This window comes from Erythranthe guttata, chromosome 11 (assembly GCF_056151865.1).
Source record: "Erythranthe guttata isolate IM_541 chromosome 11, IM_541, whole genome shotgun sequence".
Taxonomy (NCBI): domain Eukaryota; kingdom Viridiplantae; phylum Streptophyta; class Magnoliopsida; order Lamiales; family Phrymaceae; genus Erythranthe; species Erythranthe guttata.
Window position 1 is genome coordinate 16,976,330 of NC_142543.1, and position 5,532 is coordinate 16,981,861.

The following is a 5,532-nucleotide window of genomic DNA, read 5'->3' on the forward strand; positions in this document are numbered from 1 at the left end:
TGGAAAAAATTATGAATTTCTCGTCGGATTCTCTCGTCCTTCTCGGGTGAGCTGTAAACTTTCATGAAAAGGTTGAGGAGTTGAGACCACGACGAGATAGAGTGGGGGGCTTGGGACATCAACCACTGGCGAGCTCTTCCTTGTAAAGAGTGCTTGAAGAGAATTAATTGAAGCGCCTCTTGGGAAACGCCGTTTTGACGGTGGGAATTACAGGTATCTAGAAAATTGACAATGTGAAGATGGGGATCTTCACCCGCCAATCCACTAAATAGCCCGTTATTTTGGAGCATCGTCAATAGGCCTTGCTTGATCTCAAAATTGTGCGCCTCAATAGGTGGATATTGGATGCTCGGGCGGAATCCGTCATGAGTCGGGATTATGTAATCTTGAAGTGCCCGTGGCCTAACTGCTGGTTGTACTGGAAGTTGAGGGGGTGGGTCTTGGACTTGGTTTCCGTTGGCTCCGAGTAAATTACCCGCTGCCCTGCGTTCTTCGTCCTCCATTATATCGTTTGCGCGTTGAAGTCTCCTAGCGTCTCGAAAAGTACGTTCGATTTCGGGATCAAACGGTTCTCTAGCAAGATCGAGTCTCCTGTGCATACAAAGTACCTAAAACAAAAATAAAATAAAACGAAAATTAAATGGGTGAATCGTGAAAATTGTTCAAATCTAGAGCTAGAATAAAATAAATAATTAAAATACTCCCCGGCAACGGCGCCAAAAAAAACTTGTTGGCCGAAAACCTACACGCAAGTGCACGTATCGTACAAGTAATATAGTGGACAATTAAGTCCAGATATCGAACCCACAGGGAATATTTAATTATCTAACCCTAGACGCTAAATTCTACCAATTATTATCAAGCCCACCCTACACAGTCGAAAGATGATTAATAAACTAATTTAAACTAAAGCAATTAAAACGACAAAAACAAGAAAGCAATTAAAACGAAGATTTAATCAGATAAAACGAGCCTAGGATTTTATTCTTCCCCCTATGTGATTATTATTCCCCCAATTCCTTCAATTATGCAATCAATTAACCCGGATTATTAACCTGAGATGCTAAAATAATCATAACCCGCTTCCGCGTGTATTACGATTCTAATACTCTAGATTCAATTACTATATTCCTATGCAATTAATTCTAGAACACAGCGTTAAGCACAAATCTCAATAATGGCTACCTAAGAGATTAACTATATTCCTATGTTAATACCACAAAGGCTCTTCTACCACAGTTCTAATTATTAACCCGATCTTCCGATTCATGCGATTAACAATAACATAAAAGCACATAAGTTGATCAAGTTCATGCACTTAATAAAACAAGTAGAAGAAATAATCCGGAATTAAAACTTGCATAAAATCATAGAATTGGGTTCATAAATCCCACATAGGGTTCCAAATAAAATCCTAGAAACAAGTAATTTAGCTACTCATGATTAAAGCAAAAACGCAAATAAAATAAATCATAGACGATAAATCTTCGCTTGGAGTCTTCGAATTCTTCGTCTTCGTTATTGCTTTGTTGCTCTTGAAATTGCGTCCAAAGATCCCTAATTGTGTGCTTGGCTTGGTCTTATATAGGGTGAAGAACTTGGGGAAGAAGGCAGTTTCCTTGTGCAATTAAAATCCCTTTACTGCGCAACTTCGGGTTATGGGACGGGGGTCCCATAATTTGCACTAAAACTGGGACGGGGGTCCGAGCCTTGTTTCTTCAGAATTTTGATTTTTTCACTTTTGACCCATATTTTCGTCAAAATTGCAATTTTGACCCCATACTTTTCCAATTCTTCAATTTGTACCTAAAATACAATAAATCAACTTTTTAAGCACCAATTATCGTTAAAACACACCAAAAGATCAAATAAAAAGATACGATAAAGTGTAAAAATATACACTTAACACTAAACGTTTAAGAGGATTTGGGGCAGCGCATCGATTTTATTTTTAGGGTAAATTACAACCACCTCTGAGGTATGGTCAAATTATAACCACCCCCTCAACTATAAATCTTCTTACATGTTCACTCTTGCGGTTTCAAATTTAGTGGAATCTTCGAGATTATATGGAATATTATCACTTTTGTACCCATTCCCATTCGAACTCCATATTTTGAAGCAAGTTGATCATATTATGTGCTTTTTGGCTTGTATATATCAGATTGTGGTGCATCAGAAACTGTATTTTTACATAAAATGAGTACAAACTAGAGCACATTCCACGAAATCTAGATGATTATGTTGAATTTGACATAAAAAAGGTGGAGGTGTAAGAAAAAATCATAGTTGAGGGGGTTAGATGTAATTATTCAAACAAGAGAGGTTTTTTCGTAAATTAACCATACCTCATGGGTGGTTCTAATTTACCCTTATTTTTAAAAATAGTATACACATAAGAAATACAAGTATGTAAAAACTTCAAAATTAAAAAGATGATTTTTTTTCTTTGCAAATTTTAGGGGAATTTTTGAAATATTTAAAGAGAAATGAGTGAAAATGTAAAGGACTGGTAAATAAATTAAAGTTGCAAAAAGTACCTTGTATTATTTGAAATATGAAAAAATACCCTCATGTGTATATGTAACATTTGTGTAATTTAGTAAAAAAAAAGTGCAGTAATTGGAATGAAACAGAAATGGAACCTTGAAGACACAAAGTGCAAGAGAAACTCTCTACCAGTTGATTTACAAGACAATTTTGTTGAATTATTACATGTTACTTAACATCACACATAGATTTAAAAAAAAAAAAAATCTTACAATCAAGGGTGGAGAGTTCAAGCTTAGCTCGTTTAATTTCAATTTTTATGAATTTTCAAGGTAATGTAGAGGATACGGAATTGAATCGTTTTGAATATTTTGGTTGTTTGTATCTCTTTTTTTTGGGTAAATTACATCCACACTCCTGAGGTATGCTTAAATAACTGTAATGTCCATGTGGTATCGATAATTACACTCACTCCCCTGAAAGGTAGTTAAGAACTCTAACGGGATAATTCATTGGATACATTATTCCGATAGGGTTCTAATGGACTATTGGTTTCAGGAAGTGGTGAAGACAACAAAGAGTTATGGGTGATTTAAAAAATATTGGGGGAGCCATGTCACCCCATAACTCCCCATAACTCTATGTTATCTCCACAAGTAGCTAAAAGTAATAGTCCATTAGAACTCTATCGGAATAATGTATCCAATGCATTATCCCGTTAGAGTTTTTAACTACCTTTTAGGGGGTGAGTGTAATTATCGATACCACGGGGACCTTACAGTTATTTAAGCATACCTCAGGGGTGTGGGTGTAATTTACCCTTTTTTTTCAATTTGATCTTATCGAGCTGTAGCTTGAGCCGAGATTTATAACTTGTCGAACAAATTTTTGTGTTCAAATTCTAATCGTTTTGTTAACAAATTAAGCTCAAATGAAGTTTTAATGAACAAGCTCGAATCTAGTTATAGAGTAGCTTAGTTTGATTTTCATATGTAGATATTTTGCAGGTTATGTAGATATTATATCCACTGAAATATAACGGTTGATTTTAAACCATAGATTTAAACATAATAAACCAATTTGTATGTGTGCCTAGTGAGTGGTGTAACATCTACAAAACCTGCAAAGTATATAGGTATATAAATCAAACTAAATTGGAGTCATTCTGCACAATTGATCTATGCATAATAACACACACTAGTAGTCCAAGAAAAAAAAAACTCAATTTTTTAAGATAATTTTGACATAATATTTTATGTGTAATTTTAAAAACTAAATGATAGAGTAATTTCAAAAGATAATATTGTCTATTATAGAAAATCACAACATCAACAAATTTATTTTTTTATAATTTTAGCTTCTAATATATTTTTAGGTCTCCAAATATGTAAGTTATAAACATAAGTATTTATTTTCCTTTGGACTTAATTTTCTGACATTAGCTTATGAAAAAACATAATTTTTAGTAGATAAAAAGAAATGAAAAATAAGTAAATAACTAATATGAACTTCTAGATAGAATTTTTTGTAGAAATTTAGAGTTAGAATCTAGTTGATATGTGTTCTTTAATATTTATTTAATATCAGTACGTTAACAAATAAGCTGGTTTGCCCGAGAGGTTAAGGGGGAAGACTTAAGATCTTCTGCACATAAGTGCGCATGGGTTCGAACCCCATAGCCAGCAAAGAACAACATGAAATTTTATATTAAATTTTGTAAAGTTTATTTTAGGTACCTGATTAATAATTATTTTTGCAATTTTTGTATTTGGATTGGCATTTTTACCCTTAATCTGTTTATCTACTAAACTTTAAGAGCCAAAGCAACCTCAAAAATCCGTACACCCTTGCTGACGTGTGGCGTTCGAGAAATTGCTACCTCTCTATTTATCTCTGAGATGTTTGAATTTTTCATTTATAATCTGTACACACTTTTGCAGTTATAATTAGATTTACAATTTTCGTATTTGGTTTTGACATTTTTAACCTTAACATATTTATTTTATCTATATATAAATACATGTATATTTATTTATTTTTCATATAGAAAATCAACATTTATTAATTCCAAAATATTCTATAAAACATTTATTTTCAATGATAAGGACGGAAGATAATCAACAAAGGAACAACTCAGAAGGTGCTTGACTAAGCTTATAAGATATATGATCTTATAAGCTCTTCCAAAGTGTTTGGTATATTTTTTTAAAAAATATCTTATTTTTTTTTTAAAATAAGCTGTTGGAGATCAAATAAGATCTTTTTAAAAGAATACCTCTAACCCACAATTTTTTTTAGTTAAGATCTTATAATGAATAAAAATAGAAAATAAACTCACTATCCAGACACCCTAAAAAGTAATCCTAAAATTAAGATGTAACAGCTTATCACCTCTTAAAATATCTTATCAGATATAAGAGTTTATCAGCTGTTTATAATAAGCTTAACCAAACACCCTCTAAATTTTATATAAAATACCTAAATCCCTAAAATTCCTTGGAAACCGACTTGACTTCTCACTATTTTTTTTCCTTCTTTTTTTTTTAAGCAGAGTGGCATGAATTTTTGGAAACATGTTATTTTCATCGATTTTCGGTCTAAGATGTCTATTTTCAGTTAAAATTTTCCAACTAAGTTATCCACTTTCAATCTAAACTTTCCAACTAAGTTGTCTATTTTTTGTCTACGCTGTCCAATTAAACCGTCTGTTTTCAGTCTAAGCTGTTGATTTTCATTCTAAGCTCTCCAACTAAGAGCAATTCCAATGGATGAACTAAATGAAACAAACTAAAAGACTACCACTTTGATACTCCAAAATTAAAAAAATACTCCTCCAATGGAGGCATTAAAGTAAGCAGGCCCGGCCCTAGGCTATAGGCAACTTTGGCCTATGCCTAGGGCCCCGAACTTTTCAGTATTATGGTTAGGGCCCCAAAAATTATGTTTACTATACAATTAGGGCCCCCATATACGAAATAGAATTTATATTTTCTTATTTAAAAAAATATTAATAAATATAGCCTGAATTTTATATAAAAAATA

At 32.6% G+C, this 5,532-nt stretch overlaps 1 non-coding gene across 1 annotated transcript; it reads left to right on the forward strand.

The window, feature by feature from the left end:
- The first annotated feature begins 4,092 nt into the window (after nucleotides 1-4,092).
- Nucleotides 4,093-4,175, forward strand: TRNAL-UAA (transfer RNA leucine (anticodon UAA)). The gene has a single exon. It is a non-coding gene; the product is annotated as a tRNA-Leu (tRNA).
- The last annotated feature ends 1,357 nt before the right edge of the window (nucleotides 4,176-5,532 follow it).